This window comes from Coenobita brevimanus, chromosome 30, assembly GCF_032717465.1.
Source record: "Coenobita brevimanus isolate Jiangsu-jjx chromosome 30, ASM3271746v2, whole genome shotgun sequence".
NCBI classification, from domain to species: domain Eukaryota; kingdom Metazoa; phylum Arthropoda; class Malacostraca; order Decapoda; family Coenobitidae; genus Coenobita; species Coenobita brevimanus.
Window position 1 is genome coordinate 23,719,713 of NC_136983.1, and position 21,429 is coordinate 23,741,141.

Consider the following 21,429-nt stretch of genomic DNA (forward strand, 5'->3'; position numbering starts at 1 on the left):
ACTTTAGACGATTCCGGTGCTGTTCCTCCATCACTTCCCCACTCTGACTTCCTCATGGCTGACATTAAAATTTCTTCAGCTGATGTATTTTCTGCCTTCACAGGCCTCAGTACTAATAAGGCATATGGGCCTGATGGAGTCCCTGCTGTTGTTCTCAAGAACTGTTCTTCTGTGCTTACACCCTGCCTAGGCAAACTCTGTCGCATGTCATTAAACTTGTACCTTTCCTTCTTGCTGGAAGTTTGCTCTCATTCAGCCAGTCCCAAAATAGGGTGACCATTCCACGCCCTCTAACTATCGTCCAATTGCTTTAACATCCTGTATCTCAAAAGTTTTTTAGTCAATTCTTAATACAAAAATTTTAAAGCCTCTTTCCTATCACAACCTTCTTTCTGATCGTCAGTATGGGTTCCGTCAGGGACGCTCCACTGGCGATCTTCTCAACTACCCTTCAGACTCCTGGTCATTCTCTTTTCGGGACTTGGGCGAAAGCCTTGCCATTGCACTTGACATCTCAACGGCTTTCGATCGAGTCTGGCATAAATCTTTAATTTCCAAACTGCCCTCTTACTGTTTCTATCCTTCTATCTGTGCCTTCATCTAGAGCTTCCTTTCTGGTCGTTCTATAGCCACTGTTGTAGACGGCCATCGTTCTTCTCCTAGATATATTAACAGTGGTCTTCCTCAGGGCTCTGTCCTATCACCAACTCTCTTCCTTTTATTCATCAATGACCTTCTAAGCTGTACATCTAACCCTATCCACTCATAGGCTGATGACTCCACCCTTCACCTTTCCATTCGGTTCCCGCAACGTCCATCTCAGCAGTTACTTCAGCAAACAAGGGAAGACTATGGCACACCTAAAGTCTGACTTGGCTCATATCTCTGACTGGGGTAAAAATAATCTTGTTGTTTTTAATGCATCAAAAACTCACTTTTTGCATTTATCAACCCAACAAAATCTTCCACTAGTATATCCACTAATGTTTAATAATATTCAGCTTAATCCTGCATCATCCTTGAACATGCTTGGAGTTTCATTTGCTCGACTTATCTTGGAGAGATCATATTACATCTCTTGTAAAATCTGTTTCCAAGAGATTAGGTGTGCTATGCCGACTCCATTCTTTCTTTACCCCTGCACAATTGTTGACTCTATACAGGGGTTTTATCCGCCCCTGTGTGGAGTACAACTCTCATGTGTGGGGAGGCTCCCCACATACAGCTCTTCTCAATAGGGTGGAGTCTAAGGCATTTCGTCTCATTAACTCTCCTCCTCTTACTGAGTCCTTTCGACCTCTGTCTCTTTGCCGCACTGTTGCATCTTTATCTCTTTTCTATCGCTACTTCAATGATCACTGCTCCTCTGAACTGTCTGCATGCATTCCTGCACCTCTACAATGGATGCGTAGCTCCCGTCTAGCAGCAAACTCTCATCCCTTTTCTGTCCAACTCTCTAATGCAAGAGTTAACCGTTACTCCCAGTCCTTCATTTATGTAACAGGTCAACTCTGGAACTGTCTCCCTCTGTCTGTATTTCCAGCTTCCTATGGTCTCCAGTCTTTCGAACGCAGTGTGTGCAGGCATCTCGAAATGATCGGATCTTGAATTTGGCTCTCTCTTGTATTTTGTTTTTCTCTTGGAAGGGACAATTTTGCGGGCTCGCGGCCTTAGGTTCCTTCTTCCACATAGAAAACGAAAAAATCTTGTCTGCCACAAACAACTGTTACTCTAGCCGGGCATCCTGTGGAATCTGGTAATCCATGTCTATAAAATGTTAGACCGTGTCTTTATATACGATGAAAATTATAGTCTGCCAAACCTCTAGGAGGAATATATGCATTAGCTGAAGGGTGAATTTAAGCAACCGTATGTGAGTGTACGGTGAGTTGGCGATTAAAACGAATGATTTTATGAATATTTCTAAGTGGTAGGTGACTCATTTGATGCAGTGTTACCTTCATATACCTCTACGTTAAGTGAAAAGCCAAAATTTATTTGGTAAATAATTTATTCAATTATTTTTGCCACGAAAGCGTTTGTTACTTCATCTTCTCATCCCCATCAATTGTTACGAAATGTCACAAAACCTAAGAACAAGAATGATTTACCAAAATTTACAGTACTTAATTCCTTGACACCTGTGTGTGTGTGTGTGTGTGTGTGTGTGTGTGTGTGTGTGTGTGTGTGTGTGTGTGTGTGTGTGTGTGTGTGTGTGTGTGTGTGTAATTTCGTTTCGTGATATAAATCCACGCATGCAGATACACACGAACAGCGTGTGTAAACTGACAGCTGCTTTATTAACCACCTAAGTTTTTTGGGGGAGAGGGGGTGTAAACCATGTGCCTCATCTTCTTAGATGAAACTGTCCATTTTCGGTCATTTCACATATTCCTATCTCTGTATGCATACCACGCAGTATAAGACTGTGTGACAAACTTAAACCAGTTTTAGTTTATGTTGATTTTTTCGCTACTTCTGATCAATGTCAATGCATAGATTCCGAATATGCCATTTGTTTCTGTGTAAATCTAGAGTTACAGGAATAATGCAACAACATATGAATCGAACAAGGACAGACACTACAACTTGTTACCATTTCGAGAATGTTGAGAATGTCATAGAATTTATATATTTCTGGGAGTATATTATTAATATAACTAGAAAATGAGTAAACAGTAACATCATAAGGAATGCAGGGCACATAGTATCTAGAAATGCACTTTTGATCTTGACTTTCTTCTGTATCTGTGATGACAATCGCGCAACAATCCCCAAGCGTAATCGTCCATCATCACCTCATTCCACCTGCCCTGATATCTGGTTCTCATCAGCAGAAAGTCCTGGTGGAACTGTTCGCCATGCTCCTTGATGACTGCACCCACGTTGCTTTTGAAGAAATGAAGATGGGAATGAAGATAGTGCAAATTGATTGACACTGTGCATCTAAGCCAGTGGAATAAGCCCATCAGGTCATCGACATGCTGTGCGGAATCTGGTCTCCCCTGGTTGCCAGGAAAACCTTCCACAACCCCTCCAAAACCATTCCAAATGCACTCTTCATCATCTGGCATTTTACTCTAGAGTTCTTGACTTGCAAGCATTCTTCGAACTTGCGACCCGGTGAATATGCCAGGCGTCACCTTTGCCACGCTCAACTTGGAAAGCATTGATCGGATATGCAGAAACGCATCGCCATCCTTGTCGATGGCTTTCACGATTTTTTTTTTATGCAAGGAAGAAGGAACCAAAGGCCATGAGCCCGCAATGAGTTCCCTCCAAGATAAAAACAAAATGCAAGAGAGAGCCAAATTCAAGATCCAATCATTTCGAGATGCCTGGACACATTGCGTTTGAAAGACTGGAGATCATAGGCAGCAGGAAATACAGACAGAGGGAGACAGTTCCAGAGTTGACCTGTTGCATAAATGAAGGACTGGAAGTAACGGTTAACTCTTGCATTAGCTAGTTGGACAGAAAAGGGATGAGAGTTTGCTGCTAGACTGGTGCTACACGCCCGTCGTAGAGGTGGAGGAATGCATGCAGACAGTTCAGAGGAGCAGTGACAATTAAAGTAGCGATAGAAAAGAGATAAAGATGCAACAGCGTGGTGAAGAGACAAAGGTTGAAGGGAGTCAGTAAGAGGAGGAGAGTTAATGAGACGAAAAGCCTTTGACTCCACCCTATTGAGAAGAGCTGTATGTGGGGAGCCTCCCCACACATGAGAGTTGTATTCCATAGAGGGGTGGATAAAACCTCTGTATAGAGTCAATAATTGTGCAGGGGTAAAGAAAGAACGGAGTCGGCTTAGCACACCCAATCTCTTGGAAGCAGATTTTACAAGAGATGTAATATGATCTTTCCAAGATAAGTACCGAGTAAATGAAACCCCAAGCATGTTCAACGATGATGCAGGATTAAGCTGAATATTATTAAACATTAGTGGGTATACCTGTGGAAGATTTTGATGGGTTGATAGGTGTAAGAACTGAGTCTTACATGCTTTAAAAACAACATGATTATTTTTACCCCAGTCAGAGATACGAGTCAAGTCAGACATTAGGTGTGCCATAGCCTCATCCTTTCTTTGTTGAAATAACTGCTGAGATGGGCGTTGCGGGAGCCGAATGGAAAGGTGAAGGGTGGAGTCATCAGCGTATGAGTGGATAGGGTTAGATGTACAGCTTAGAAGGTCATTGATGAATAAAAGGAAGAGAGTTGGTGATAGGACAGAGCCCTGAGGAACACCACTGTTGATAGATCTAGAAGAATGATGGCCGTCTACAACAGCGGCTATAGAACGACCAAAAAGGAAGCTAGTGATGAAGGCACAGATAGAAGGATAGAAACCGTAAGAGGGCAGTTTGGAAATTAAAGATTTATGCCAGACTCGATCGAAAACCTTTGAGATGTTAAGTACAATGGCAAAGCTTTCGCCAAAGTCCCGAACTGGTAGCGGCAGTAGCAAAACCTTCTCTCTGGAGATCAGTGAAGCTCTCAGAACGTTGCATGAGCCTGGTGTAACACTCTCTCTGAGAGGCCACTCTTTCCTCATGAAATGTTCTGCATCGCTCTGGCTGTTCCACAAGCATAAAAAACATGAGTACTTCGTATAACAGCCCTGCATTCCAAGTAGGAATGAAATGATTTTGAAATCCCCACAAACCTCCCAGTTGTGATCTGCGTACTTCATCTTTGCCAGACAAATCTTCACATTCTCATAGCCTTCTTTCATTTCCACAAAATGTGCAACTGGATTTGATTGGAGTTCGTTGCTGTTATCCAAAAGTACAGCTTTTAAGATCTCCACGCCATTCTGAGGTCTTGTAATCTACTCCCATGGCTTGGAACAAGCCCTTAACATCAAAACAATAACACAACGAGGTTTTATCACAAAATTTGAAGAAGGATGCAAACTTGCCGTGGCAATTCCTATAACTCCACTTGCAACTGGAATCCAACAAGTTCCATTCACTTAGACGTGATAGCAGCAGCTCAGCATTGGACTCAGTGAGTTCTAACTCTCAGACCAAGTCATCCGATTCTTGCTGACTGGGAAAGTGTGGAGTGACTCAGGAACATTCTCCAACATACGATTCATCACTTTCCCCTCCGCCATTGATGATGTCCTCATCATCAGTGTCTGTAGGAGGGACAGGAATGCCAGCTCATCGTTGTGAGGCACTGGAAAAATCGAAGAAGGCAAATTTGGGTTAACAATGTTCTTCTGCCCTTAATACTCTTTGCATCACATATGTCAATCTTGCCAAAATAACACTCGTTGTGGTGATTAAACGGTTCTTGCCACACTCTCAGAACTGCGAGAGGCAACTTCTTTCTCACTCCTCGTAGCCAAGCTTCAAGCGCAGAGTGTCAGCTACCAGAAGTGTAGTGTGGAGCCCAATCCTTATCTTGATCGCCCATTGCGATGTCAAAATATGTTTTGTATGCATGAGCAAATTTGTTATCAAGGTGGATTTTGTAATTGATCATCTTCGGTCCAAAATATTCTCCACATGCATAACAAAATGTATTGGGTGACAGCTTGCACGAACGTCTACTGGTCATTCTCATCAACAGAAACACCTTTAGGAACAGCTCAAAAACACATCGCCCAGCCAAAGTAGCAACCTGAAACTAGCTCATCGAATGAACTGACTCGATTCGCATTGCATGACTCATTAATGGTCATATCAGCAACATCTGCATGGAAGCAGATGGTGTGTGTGTGTGTGTGTGTGTGTGTGTGTGTGTGTGTGTGTGTGTGTGTGTGTGTGTGTGTGTGTGTGTGTGTGTGTGTGACATGGTAAGTGATATGTCAGCCATTACATCGGCACGCAGTAACAAGACTGGAAATAAACAATTGCCATTTTTTTATGAATAACAGAAGATGGAAAAACAAACAAAAAAAAAAAAAAAAAAAAAACAATGCACCAGATTACTGGCGTCCTCCATTCATAAAATATCTGAAACAGTTGGACTTGAACAGCTGTACCTTGAAGTTTTGGGGATAACAACTCCGTGGAAGCAAGTTTCAAAGAGAAGCAGTTTGGAGAATAAAAGAATTTTGATAGGCAGAAGTTCTGCAATATGGCTGTGTGATATTCCATTCATGAGTGCTACCAGATGAGCGTGTAGCACGACGGAAGGCATGGAGAGGTGGCACAATGGACGCAACTTCATCTGAGCATTTGCCATAAAAATGTCTGTAAAATAATGCAAAGGAGGCAACATTCCTTCATACTTGTAGGGGAGGTAGTTTATTTATCATAGCAGGGTTATTAATAATTGCAACAGCTTTGTTCTGAGTTTTGTCTAGTTGTTTTAGTGCAACCTTTCCACAAGGGTAAGCAATATTCAAAGTCAATGAAGAAGTTGCGGACTCTATACAATAATCCAAGTTTCTCTGAGGCTGTTTTAAAAAATGATCTGGCATAAGAGGTCCAGCTGAGGGCATTGTTAAGTAAGACACCGAGACTTTCAATACTTTTGGAGATGGAAGTATTAGTACTACTGAAGGTAATATATAAATATGGCAACATTGTTGACAGAAACCTAGATATAGACAAACAAACCTAACACCACTGGAATCAGCGTGGAAAACTGAGTCTAACAAGACCAAAACAAGAAATAATAATAAACAAATTCTTTTTTACACAGTGTAATCAGTTAACTACCAAAATAGTCTACTTCTCGGCTCTTTCTCCTTCCAGTGCATCCTCTGGCAGTTGAGTGGTGTCGCTGAGGAGCTAGGAAGTGAAGAATTGATGTAACTTTTGCCGTGGGAGAGGCTGCATTTGGGTGTCCACACGGCAACTGAGGCCTAGGCTGGCAGCTGAGCTTGACCCCTCTCCCCACACATTTCCTCAGCCATGAAGCTGGTGGAGTGGGTATTGGTTAGTGGTTAGTAAGACTGCTGAATGTGCTTTTTGTGAGTGGTATGGTGCCGATTGACTGGGTAAGTGCGTGTGTGGTACTGTTGTATAAAGGTAAGGGTGATAAGTATGAATGTACACTTAGTCTGTTGAATGTTGTCGGTAAGGTGTATGGTAGAGTGTTAATTAAGAGAGTTAGAGAGCGTACAGAGGGAGTGATTGGTGATGGACAGTTGGCTTTAGGAGAGGGAAGCATTGCATGGATCAGGTGTTTGCTCTTAGACAGGAGTTTGAAAAGTATTTGGTGAAAGGTATGGATGTGTTTTGGGCGTTCATGGAGTTTGAGAAAGCGCATGATAGAATTGATAGGGCGGGTTTGTGGACTGTTTTCAGATTGTATGGACTAGATAGTAGGTTGTTAAAAGGAGTGAAATGTTTTTATGTAAATAGTAAAGCATATGTAAGAGTGGGTAATACTGTGAGTAAGTGGTTTCCCGTGAGAGTGGGGCTGCAGCAGGGATGTGTGATGTCATTTTGGTTGTTTAATATTTATGTATTGGTAGGATTTTTTATGTATATCTCTGCTTGCCACCACTGTATTGCCGAGAATTTTAATGAATACCACCGCTAACCCCAGTTTACTGCTATAGAATTGTAATTGTCTCTCACTGTTATGACGCCAGAGTAATGTTACGGTGAATCTGATCCTACAAAAACCTTGATGTCACTACAATCTCTCCTCTTACAATAATTTCTTATATCACCGCTTAGCGTTGGAGTGTAAATCACCCGGATGCGCTCTGAATTTAAAGTTAAGATTACAAGGGTGACAGTTGGTAATGGGAATTTAGTGTCAGGTGAAGTTTCTATGCCGGTTCTAGTCGTCTTGGTTCAGTTCAAGGTTGTATAAGAATTTATGGAGGATGGTAGGTGTGGTAGCGTGATATTCTTTATGGCTAGCCGTCACTCTACTTACCTTGGGCATAACACTTCTAACTTACCAACGTGGCTGCCGACCCTGTTTTACTGTAACCCAAACCAACTGGGGTGTTTTACCCCTCTTACTCCAAAATAGATACCAATGACTTCCCCGACTTATGTCCAAACTGTAGGATCAGATTTCATACTGAATGGGTTAGCGTGAATTTTAGGTAGGCTTAGGTTCTAGAGTGTTATTCCCCCTAGTACACCTTGCAGGCCGCCCCGTACATAGCCATCAAAGAAGGGTAGTTGGAAACCCGAATTTAAAGAGTATAACATTGATTTTAATCATACCCAAAATTAGATAAATGCTTAAATCCATAGACTCACTTCCCTAGTTAACACTGTTCTAATAATACGTGGAACAGAAAGACCATACGAGTTATGAGTGGATGTCGTTCTCCTTGGTCACTGAAGGACTCGAGGGGGGACGATACTAAAATGATTTAAAGACCACTTAATAATGCATTCTACACCACTCTCCAGGAATAACACTTTCCCTTCAATGGTGAGATTTAACCATAACACTGTACAATTAATGGGAAGACTCAAAATGACCTAACTTAATACTTACACAACTTCCAAGAATTAGATTATCATTTTTGACTAATGAAATACACTTCATTCACATTATTTCCCTTGTGCCTTATAATACAGAAAACTCCCTGACTTAGATTAAGGTGCAATGATTTAGATCTTTGCCTAACACAATTAATGGTGGGGGGGAGTGTATGATATGTATGTGTGGTGACGCGTTTGGCAGATTACGACTTGATAATTATGATGTTAAAATATGTGAATCAAACGAAGGCGATGGAATGAGTTACCCAAGAAATTTGGTATTGAACACACTAATAATCATTTATTCTCTATAACTCTTAATGTGAAAACATCGGAAGGGGGGGGGGGAAATAATGAGGCTTAAACACTGACCTGCGAAACAAACGAAGGCGGTGGAATGAGTCACATAATAATATGCTCGCCCACGCCTTATATAACCTCGGATACCTCAGTCCTATTGCATTCGAGGATGTTAGCTTCCGGTTACAGCTTTTACGTTAACAGGTATGTCTCACAACACTCATTTGGGAATTGACTTCTTTAGAACTTATCGTATCTCACCAAGATTACACAACGATGGAGAAAATTTGAGTAGTATCGAGAATGATCATCACTTAATATTAACCCTTCGTAATGATGTTCGGATGCTATTTCGTCCGTTAACCAAACGTGGGAATGTACAACGATCGATATTTCGACGTAACTAAATATATAGAATATTATGGACTGTTTCTCCCCTTCTGGCACTTTCTCAGTTAGCATTTCTAACACTAAATTGAATTGAGACCGAAAGATATCTTTGAATTTACTCAAGTAAGAGGTTATGAAGATTAAGCCAAATTAAATGTTCATCAAACTCCGCTACCAGCGTATTTTATGGAGAGGGGGTTTGTGTGAAGGGGAGGAGGGAGTGTGGTCGCCTGATGTAATAATGCAAACTATATAATACATAGATGTTCACTTCTAACTTATCTCTACATACCAAAAATCATTCTTATTTTATACTTATAATACACCTATACTAGATTATAATTATTCACACTTGTACTAAATTGTTCTTAATTACTAAATTACAACTATCTTACAACTAAGTTACACTTATATTACATCTTAACCTAACTTACTGGCACTACATTTATATGGATGGTAATGTAAGGGAGGTGAATGCAAGAGTGTTAGATGGAGGTTTGAGTCTGGTGAATGCTGATGGAATCCGAATCAGCCGCTGTTTGCGGATGATACTGCACTGGTGGCTAAATCAGAAGAGAGATTGAGACAGTTGGTAGAGGAGTTTGGATGGGTGTGTGAAAGGAGGAAATTGAGAGCAAATGAGAATAAAAGTAAAGTGATGCAGTGTACGAGGTTGGTAGATGGTAGGAGGATTAATATAGTTTTGAATGGTTAGTTGGTTGAGGAGGCAAAGTGTTTCAAGTATTTAGGGTCACATGTTGCTGTGGATGGAAGATAGATGTAGCAGTGAAGTTTAGAATGAATGAAGTATTGAGGTGCTGGGAGGAATGAAAAGGGTGTTTGGATGTCGTTCACTTGGAATGGATGTAAAAAGAAGTTCGTATGAGGGTGTAGTGGTGCTGACTGCGTTATATGGGGCTGAAACATGGAATATGGGCGCAGCAGAGAGGAAGAGTTTGGATGTAATGGTAATGCGGTGTCTGAGGAGTATGTGTGGAGTTACGCATATGAATCCAGTGAGAAATGATGAAGTGCGAGGGAGAACTGGAGTTATGCAGGAGATGGCTGAACGAGTTAAACAGGGAGTGTTGCGATGTTTTAGGCATGAAGAGCGTATGAATGAAGAGCGATTGACTAAAAAAAATAACTGGATCAGATGCGAGAGGCGTAAGGCTGAGAGCAAGGCCACGAATAGGATGGACGGACAGTGTGAAGACAGTGTTAGATGTGAGAGGGATGTCTGTAGACCAAGGAAGAGAGGCTGCATGTGATAGGGATAACTGGAGAAAAATTGTGAATGAATGAATGAATGATGATGCGGCCCCAAGTGCTTATTCTCCCGCATTTGGACGGATCAGCTAATCAGTCAGGTTTGGGTCAGGGGATGGGTCCATTATGATGTAGCAGGGGTAAAGCAGCTCTGCTGGTGTGCTCTGCTGCGGATGTCGCTGATTGCACTGCGAAGTTGACCTTCGTGCGGTATGGTGCGGTGAGGATCTGTTCCTTCTCCCCTTGAGGCTAAGATACGAGTAAATGTGTGTGTGTGATGAGTAAATTGGGTGTGTGTTGTCCTGTCTTGGCTACCCCCTTTTTGGGGGGAAAGCAGCCTAGGTATATAGGTAGACAGATAGATGAAGAATGTATCAATCACCCTGTACGTGTGGTGCTTACAACTTTGCTCGTTTTCCAGCTATTCCTGAGTGACACTGTGCCCAATGGTTTGCGGGAAGTAATTACTGAATCATACGAATATAAATCACTCCAGAACCAAAATCACATTCCTTTCTAAAACCAATTTTTTCATCTTACTTCATCATTATAACGTAGTGCACAAATCGCTTACTGTACTAAACACATATTATCCAATAAATCTCGTAGTCTTATTTTTTTCATACGAACAGGCACTTATTCTCTATCCTCGCTCTTTACTGAAGAAATGTCTTATCCACTTGTATGTATGATACATATCACTAGAAAAAAATTATTTACAGATACTATACAGTATATACACACGTCCCAATCGTTAGTATAGACGCCTCACCATCGTATTTTATTTTCACTTTATTTCACGGTTATAACTTATTGAGTTCATCACATTGTGCGTAAGACATTTTTTTCTGTAATGTTCTCATTTATATATCTTACACTATGAAAACAGCATATGAAATGGCAGTAGAAGTAAACTGTAGCACCAGTCCAGCTGGGCAGTACTCCCAAGGTGGATGGAAAGCTGACAGGGAGAGCTGGAGCTCCCATTTCATCAGCCCTTGGGACTAGTTCCCGACCATCCCCCTTTGCTGAACTTTTTCAGTGTCTCAGAAACACAGAGAGTAGGCCAGCATGCTCTCCAATACAAGTTCCTCTAACTATCAACACCAAACTACATGCACAGTACGCACTACACTTCCTTTTCAAAAATTCGAAAAAGTAATCATGGTCGTGAAATACATAGCCTCGGAGTCCCCGGGGGGGGGGGACCATAATGCCCCCACCTTCTGCCCCTTTCCCGGTGACGACTCGAGCTGCCTGGAACCACTGTCTGACTCACTTCTTCATTTCTGCAACATCCGTGGCCTTTCCTCCAACTTTCACTTTGTTGAGCACGACCTTTCCTCCTCTAAACCTCACCTTCTTTTCCTAACTAAGACTCAGCTGTCTGAGGCAACTGACAGCAAACCCTTTTCTGTATCCTCCTACTTTCTCTATACTCATTTCAAAGCCAAAGGTGGCTCTTGTGTATATACAGTATATACGCAACGACTTATCTTGCTCTCGTGTTCCTGAACTCGATTCTTCTGAATTCTCTACACTCTGGCTTCGGCTTTCCTGTCATTCTCTGACTAAATATATCTGCTCTGTTTACTTATCTCCTAATTCTACTGACTATAAACAATTCTCTGAGTATCTTACTTCTATGATGGAACACATCCTATCCATTTCTCCTTTCTCTGAAATCTCCAATCTAGGAGATATCAATGTTCACCACGACCTTTGGCTCTCGTCTTCTTTCGCTGATCCACCTGGTGAACAAGCCTACACCTTTTCTATCCTTAATGACCTAGAGCAGCTTGTACAGCACCCTACCTGTATCCCTGACCGCCTTGGAGAGAACTACAACATACTTGACCTCTTCCTTACAACTAATCCTTCTGCTTACACTGTTAATCTTTCCTCTCCGTTGGGCTCCTGCGATCACAACCATATTAACTTAACCTGTCCTATTGCTCCGGTACAACCTGTGGACCCTCCAAAGAACCGTTGTCTGTGGCACTTTGAAGCTGCAGATTGGGAGGCCCTCAGGCAGTAATTCTTTAATTTCCCCTGGAATGAATATTGCTTCTATGGCAAGAAGCATCTGAGTGTGCCTTGCGCATTATTGAGGTTATTCTCTTGGGCATGGAAGCATACATTACTTTCTCATATCCTTTGACTAATGCAAGAAAGCACTGGTTTAATCACGCTTCTTCTAATGCTGTCTGCAACAAGGAGAGGGCCTATAAAAGGTACTGGAGCCAACCCACTCCTGAATCACATCTTTTATACGTTTCTGCCCGGAATCGTGCTCTGTTCTTCACTCTGCTAAAAATAATTTCATCTGTAATAAATGCTGTCAAATCTCCAAGTCGAATTCTTCCCGCTCCTTCTGGCATCTTTCCAAAAACCTTTCTAACAACTTTACTTCATCATCCTTCCCTCCTCTTTTCTACTTTGATGGCTCTGTAGTTATTTCTTCTACTGATAAAACAGATCTCTTCGCTCAGACTTTCTCCTCCAATTCCACCTTAGATGATTCCGGTGCTGTTCCTCCATCACTTCCCCCCTCTGACTTCCTCATGGCTGACATTAAAATTTCTTCAGCTGATTTATTTTCTGCCATCACAGGCCTCAATACTAACAAGGCATATGGGCCTGATGGAGTTCCTCCTGTTGTTCTCAAGAACTGTTCTGTGCTTAATCCCTGCCTAGGTAAACTCTTTCGTCTTTGTCTATCAACTTGTACCTCTTCTTGCTGGAAGTTTGCTTTCATTCAGCCAGTCCCAAAGAAGGGTGACCATTCCCAACCCTCCAACTATCGTCCAAAAGCATTAACATCCTGTATCTCAAAAGTTTTTGAGTCAGTTCTTAATAGAAAAATTTTAAAGCATCTTTGCTATCATAACATTCTTTCTGATCGTCAGAATGGGTTCCGTCAGGGATACTCCGCTGGCGATCTTCTCACCTACCTTTCAGACTCCTGGTCATCCTCCTTTCGGGACTTTGGCAAAAGCTTTGCCATTGCACTTGACATCTGAAAGCCTTTGATCGAGTCTGGCATAAATCTTTAAATTCCATACTGTCCTCTTACGGTTTCTATCCTTCTGTCAGTGTCTTCATCTCTAGCTTCGTTTCTGGTCGTTCTATAGCCAATGTTGTAGACGGCCATCGTTCTTCTCCTAGATCTATCAACAGTGGTGTTCCTCAGGGCTCTGTCCTATCACCAACTCTCTTCCTTTTATTCATCAATGACCTTCTAAGCTGTACATCTAACCCTATCCACTCATACAATGATGACTCCACCTTTCACCTTTCCATTCGGTTCCCTCAACGTCCATCTCAGCAGTTACTTCAAGAAACAGGGGATGAGGCTATGGCACATCTAATTTCCGACTTGGCTTGTATCTCTGACTGGGGTAAAGATAATCTGGTTGTTTTTAATGCATCAAAGAATCAGTTCTCACACCTATCGACCTGACAAAATCTTCCACAGATATACCCACTAATGTTTAATACTATTCATCCTAATCCTGCATCATCGTTGAACATGCTTGGGGTTTCATTCACTCGGGACTTATCTTGGAAAGATCATATTACATCTCTTGTAAAATCTGTTTCCAAGAGATTAGGTGTGCTAAGCCGACTCCATTCCTTCTTTACCCCTGCACAATTGTTGACTCTATACATGGGTTTTATCCGCCCCTGTTTGGAGTACAACTTTCATGTGTGGGGAGATTCCCCACATACAGCTCTTCTCAATAGTATGGAGTCAAAGGCTTTTCTTCTCATTAACTCTCCTCCTCTTACCGACTCCCTCCAACCTCTGTCACTTCACCGCACAGATGCCATCTTTATCTCTTTTCTGTTGCTACTTCTATGGTCACTGCTTCTCTGAACTGTCTACATGCATTCTTCCACCTCTACGACGGGCGCGTAGCACCCGTCTAGCAGCAACATCTTATCTCTTTTCTGTCCAACTCTCTATTGCAAAAATTAACCGTTACTCCCAGTCCTTCATTTATGCAACAGGTCAACTCTGGAACTGCCTCCCTCTGTCTGTATTTCCTGCTTCCTATGATCTTGAATTTGGGTCTCTTGTATTTAGTTTCCCTCTTGGAAGGAACAATTATTCTGGGCTCGTGGTGTTTGGTTCCTTCTTCCTCACATAAAAAAAAGTTATATTTTCTATCCATGTTGATTAATGAAGAAATCGTTTATGCACTTATACATAAGCTTTAGTTTTCTAGAAAAAATATTTATATATACTATATACACACGTCTGTGTCAGAATATATATACACGTCATCTACATTGAAGTTACTGTCGTAATTATGCACATCACTGCCGCACACATTTTACCATGTCACTTTCGTGAAATACGCTTCAATGTCGCACACTTTTCGCACACCACCTGCTTACTTGCACGTCCCAAGAGTTCAATATTTTCTAACATTATTGTAGTAAACTATTCACAAACGTCATTGCCGTACACTATTTACACTGTGGGAGCAATAACCAACAAAGGAAACTAACTTTCACCCAGGAAAGACTGTACAGGAGAAGGTAGGAAGGGTGGCAAGGAATTGTACGACAGGAGGAGAGCAAGGGTGGCGCCATTTTCTCCATGTGATACGCCTTGTCTGTCGATGACGACTTACGGCTCGAACAAAGGGAGATTTGTATGTCCAGTTCACCGCCCATGGCTCTGTCACTAAGCCCCTTTCGTGGGCGCGTTGGTGATGACTGTGGGCTTGACTGGGGTTGAGGATGTGCGCAGCGGGGGTGGTGGCAGGTAGCCGAATGATACCACTTCCTAAAGTTATCACTTCTGAGACAAGTGCTTTACTGATGCTTCCAGATACGCACTCAGGAGACTGAAATGAGATGCCAGAGGTACTTGATACCATACGAGTAATTATGGGCGTGCTCATCAGACTACCGCGGGTCTTTGATAATGCGTAATACCTCGTGACTCGACTGTTCTAGATCTCCTCAGTCATCACGTGATACCTCGTGACCCAAAAGATAAGAGTTAAATTTTATATTACATAACCTGCTCAAGACTACTGTTCTTATCGTAATTACCATAACTTTATTCTGAGCCCTCAAAATCACTTTAGCCGTGTGTGTGTGTGTGTGTGTGTGTGTGTGTGTGTGTGTGTGTGTAAGTAGCCATTTAGATCTGGAATGGAAAACTTAATAGATATTTTTATTATACTTAGATCTAGACTGATCAGTGTACTCAAACAGTAAAATACACTGATCTCAGTAGACAGACAGATAGATAGATATAGATTAACAGATAGATAGACTGAAATGAACAAATAGACAGACATGCAGAAAACCTTTAAGATAGACCGATCTGGATTGATGGCTTTCTTTCGCTTGTGCACGTAACCCATTAACTAGAATTATTATAATATTCGTCATCATCTATCAGCATTTGATCATACATTATCCATTACCATCATCCGCCAGCGTAATCCATCATCTATCATCCACCGTCAGTCATATATTATTGCTTGGACAGCAAAACACTGGATAATATTACTGATCCTCCCGATGCCGAAGCCAACAAGTGGGGGACAAAAATTTATAAAACGGATAAATAATTGAGGCAGTCTCACTCATAGATATATAAACATAGATGCTGTACGGGGAGGCAAAACATGCGTCAGCTTAGCCGCCATGTTGGAAAGGTCGAGTGCCAGTGCCGGTTCTAGACTTGGAGGGGCAGCTACACATATTGATGGGGCACAAGGGCGTAGGTTGAGGGCATATCATATATTGATAACTTGCTTTTGAGGGGGCAATCGAAAAATTTGGTAGGGGATTGCTCCCCCGTACCCCCCCCCTCTAAAACCGGCCCTGTCGAGTGCACGTCACCTATTATGGTCTACTCTACAATTGTACCACCTTTGAGTTCTCTGAAATGCCACAGTGTTACACTAACAAGCGAACATTGGCACCAGACATCAGGGAATAACTTTTCATGGGTAAGTATATACACTTTGTACTATAAAATCAGTACAAACGCCATACAGCCCTGCCCTGCTCGAACTGATGCATGCAGACGTGCAGTACTTCCACACTGAGTTCAATTGTAATATAAACAAACTAGTCAATGTGACTGACAGCTGACCTTATAATATAACGTTTGACAGTAGCCCAATGCATTGACTTCTATTTCGCTATGGTAATCAGCGGACAGTACTCAGATTCTCATGTAAAGGTCAAGAAAGCTCTCACCACCTCACTTTCGTTTGTTCTTGCATTTTTTTTGTTGGGATGGCACTGTGTACACATTATGCAAGCATAATTTGAGTATGGTGAATATGTTAGAAATGTATTTACTCCAGAAAAGCAATATTGGGCCACAGTGGTGTATATTCTGGCGAAATGACTACCCCAATACAATATAACCATCTGTGAACCTAACAATCTCAGAGGTTCAGCATTTCCAAGGTCATTTGGGGGTTCTATGTTTATTTCAGTTCATAAGATTCTAGCCATTAACTAACAAGCTTTTAAAATTTCAGTAAAACTTTCTGCAAATATTTTCACATTCCTCAAAAAAACAAAACAAAAAAACAACAACAACTGGGAATCATGTTCCCTGGTTCCGATACTTCTTCCACCTTTGTTTTCCCCTAAAATCTGATGTACAATTGATTCATATTGCCATACTAGTTGCGTGGCTAGGGCTTTCTGGAATTTAACAATTGTCACTGGGTGTTTCCCTGCTTCATTTCGTCCTTGTAAGTTGTAAACTGCAACACTCTCCGAATTCCACTGTACATCTACAATTCATTTTACATTTTACATGAATGAAAGGTATAACCACTATTTTTACTATGATGGCATGTAATTTACATATGTTCACAGCCATTTTTTTATTTCTTTGTCAAACTCCATTTCAGTTATCATATAATTCATATATTTTAAACGATGCTAAAAAGAATTCAACTTCATGCATGTTTTAGGTTTGTCATGTGTCATATTATACTGCAGCTTGATTTCAGCAATAAATTCAATGCAGTTGGCTCAAAAGCACATATTGCATGTTGTTGTTAATGTGGTTTGCTTTTGAGATCTGTTTGTGGCAAATACGGACCAAGTGAGAAAAGTTGCATTTCATATGACTTTAGAATATTTTATGAGCTTTAAAATACGCCGTCACATAAGTAAATCCATGCAATGGTAAGAAAGCTATGGCCAGAAAACGTCAGCATCTGCACCCTTTGTCCATTGATTCCAATTGTTTATTTGCAGTCTGACGACCTTGCCAATATGGCGGCGCTATTGCCGTAGAGTCAGGTAAAGTTCCGCATTACCCGCTGTTCGGAGCTTTGGTGGTAAACAAATAGTCATGAAGCAGTAGCCAGACCCCACTTGTCTGGTAACTGTGAGTGGGAGGGAGGGTGTTCGGGGGAGTGAGGGTCTGGATAGTTGCTCAAGTCACAGTATTAATAGCCAACGATAATCCGTCCGACGTAGTCTCAAAGTGAAAAAGCAATGCAGATGATTAGGTGGCCGTGACCCGAGAATGGATCATCAGCAACGGCTAGTAGCTCTCAGGGGACGAGTAGTCAGTCTACGACAAGCTGGGCACTCCATACTAACGATTGCCAGCGATGTAGGGATTTAAATCCCCAAAGCGAGGAAATGGACCAGTAGATGGGCCGAGATTCGTAACCTCCATGACTTAGGTGTGTGTTGAATAATAGCTATTAGACATAGATATACATATTACCAGCAGCAGCAGCCGTTTGAGTATCCACTGCAGGACCGGCCTATCCCGATCGAAGTCGGGACGATACAGCCAATGTATCTCTACCAAGTGGCTTAGGCTGTCTAGTAGAGATTGTATGTAGGGTGAGAAGTGCTTGTTAGTGTAATTGTCGTGTTGGAGTGGCTTTGGATATGTGTGTAGAGTGTGAACCAAGTGTAATCGGCCCGTGGAAGCCGACTGGGTGCAAGCATACTTTATAGTAAGCGACACTGGTTCAACCACAGCACCCCTGGTGTCCGCCAATGCAGTACGTGGCCGGGTGAACACTCCCAAAGTTTATTACCCTGGCGGGGAGCGAACCCTGGCTCACCCATGTATGAAACGCACACTCTACCACTGTACCACAGAGGCTCCAAATATACATATGCACACACACACACACACACACACACACACACACACACACACACACATATATATATATATATATATATATATATATATGGTCTCCCTCTCGGCTCCTTAGCTTACCTGACACATCCGCTAATCTCGACTTGAGACCAGTGGACGAAAACATAAGTTGGAAGTGGAGAAGAACATCGAAAGAGGAAAAACTGCTATACACTAAGAGTGTTACAAGTTGCTGGAGGTGGCCCATAAAGCTGTCAAAAGTAGGCGTCATAAGGAGATTAGAACAAAAGCATAGGAATTATGAGATGCTGTAGTAATGACTTAGAGACGGTGAGGGACAAGAAAAATTCATGAAAGAGGGAAGTAATGAGTGAAAATAGGAGAGGACAGTGAAATATACGAAAGTTCTTCAGAGCTTTTAACTTACACCTGACTCTGGTGGAGCACCATGTATCATTTGTGGGGCATGGACTGAACAAGCAGGGATTATGAGGGAGTTTACTGCTCATGTGAATCATAAGTTTTAGCAAGAGACCACGAGAAGGCACTCCTAAAAGCATCCTTAATTTCAATGTAAGTGATATTGGTGTGGAGGTAGACAGTTTAAGGACGAGTCCACACCTGTACTCAGACATATGTTGGCAACACAGCTGGCACATGTTCGGGAACATGTTTGCATAAGTATTTGGACAGATGTATGCAAACATGTTTCAGTGCAGCTTCGAACACTGGCAGCAGAGGCGATGGGATAAGTGTGTCCATACAAGGCAGCCGAGACTTGATCATGATGTTGCCAACATGATCTGGACGCTGCTGTTCCCAACATGTTTGAAGCGTGTTCCTTACTGTGTTGCTTACATGTTGCCAACACTTGTTTGAGCACATGTATGGACACGCACTAAGGGGCAAGACAGTGCTCCAGGAACTACATGTAAGCAGAGGGATAAGGGTGAACAGCAGACAACATATTTAGGTGGCTGGGAGGCGGGACAGTTTGGGAATGTCTCGGGACACAACATCTGCTTCGGAGAAGAGGAGACAACCACACGACCAATGACAGCAAAAGAAATCTGGTGAGTGGAAGTAGCTAAGATGGGGAGATCGTGAGTGTGCAAGACAAGGGAATTTCACATGCCCTAAAGTTAATTACAAATGCCAGTTAACTTTTGCTCAATACCCAAATGTAATTAATGCTGGTCCCTGGTCGTGCAGATAGTTATAGCAGTTATTTCTGTAGTATCAAAGAATTCAGTTAAACTTGCACTATTCTTAACTGAGTCATGATGGAACAGCAAATGTGTTTGTAATTTTATGTAACCGAGTTAAATCTCCATGTATTGAGTGTCTTGTTTCCATTTGTGTCATTAAAGTAATGTAACTGTCTTGCACAAAGCTAGTAATAGTAAAGCAGAGAATGTATCTGTGTTGTTGAGCCTCAGACAGTGGAACAGCTTTCCTTGTAGTGCGGAAGGGAGTTGGGACAGGAAAGGATGCACATTGTCACACTGTCCTAACATTAATGTTACAGATTCTCTCTGGACTTGTCTCTACACTCCTTTCTGTTATTGTTTTCACACTACCTATCTCTATAAATAGCAGTCATATATCGTGTTAATTAAAGATGAGTGTAAAACAAGTACATAATTTCTGAGGAAGTGTAATGCATGACAATGGCGACAGCTTCAAGGAATATTTTATGTTCTGTTCATTTTTTATCTCATTAAACAGTACCTCACCTGAGAGTATAAAAAGTGATTGTAGGGAATCTAGCTCAGACGAAGAGACTCAGACGAAGAGACTGTCCCCTTCGAATTAGAATATACACCATTAGATTTAGATTCTGAAGTGTCAGAAGAGATGACGGAAGCAGAACGAGACCAAACTGCGGGGAGCATTGTGGCGACTCATTCTGTCGCAAGCAATTGCTGACAATCAGAAAGATGCTGTGCAGCGGATAAAGGACTTAGCTTTTTTCACAGTCAGTAAACACACAACACTAGTTTAATACTCAAGTTTAATTCTTGAACCTAATGTTAGCACGTGGATAAGGGAGATAGAGTACAAAATGGCTGGACCTGGGTGGACTGCACTTGGCAGGTGTGATATAGCTTGGGAATACACACTAGGTTGTGCTAATGACAGAATTAAACAATTTATACATAAGGCGACTCGTAGCTGGGAGGATTTTAAGTCTGTTCTCCTGAGACTTTACTCTCCTGAGAATGATTTCCAACTTGCTCATCAGGCATTGATACAAGCGAGAAGTTATCAGGGCGAGCGTATCGTTGATCACTGGTCGCTACTAGTGAAGCTAGCTAATCGGGTTTGCAAGTATAAGGCCGGCTTTTGGAGAATCTGCTGTGTTTACGGCCATTAATTTATTCATGGAAATATTCACCAGCCAGGATAAAGTTAACTCATCATGACCCGAGGTTTTCCGCACCTCCGACATCCCCCGATCCCGAGGTATTTTCGATTTTTTTTTTTTTTGGCTAAAACCTCCGCTTTTGGTGAGAAACATCGAAAATTCATAGAGAAATCGCTCACCTTAGGTTTAAAATACTCGATCCAGGTAGGAGTACCTCCTTACCTGACTGGGTTTTCTAACAGGCTGGCACCAAAGAAAACGAGTTCTATGGGAGGGTAACTATTTCACACAACTCATAAACGGTATTTATTTATTTACTTGGTACGAATTTATATGTAGTATGAGAGTATACTGGTTTTCAAGCAGTAATATAGGCATTATAAGCATTGTTTCACTCACTAACTAATCACCATACCTGACCTTCTTTTGCCACATTACCTGATCATTATTTCTGACTGTTTCTTCTTCTAATGCTATGTAAACTTTGTCCTCCACATTGTCATCGATTGGGGAATCACTCTGGCCCTGAATATCTTTACTGGCCAGGTCACTGGTAA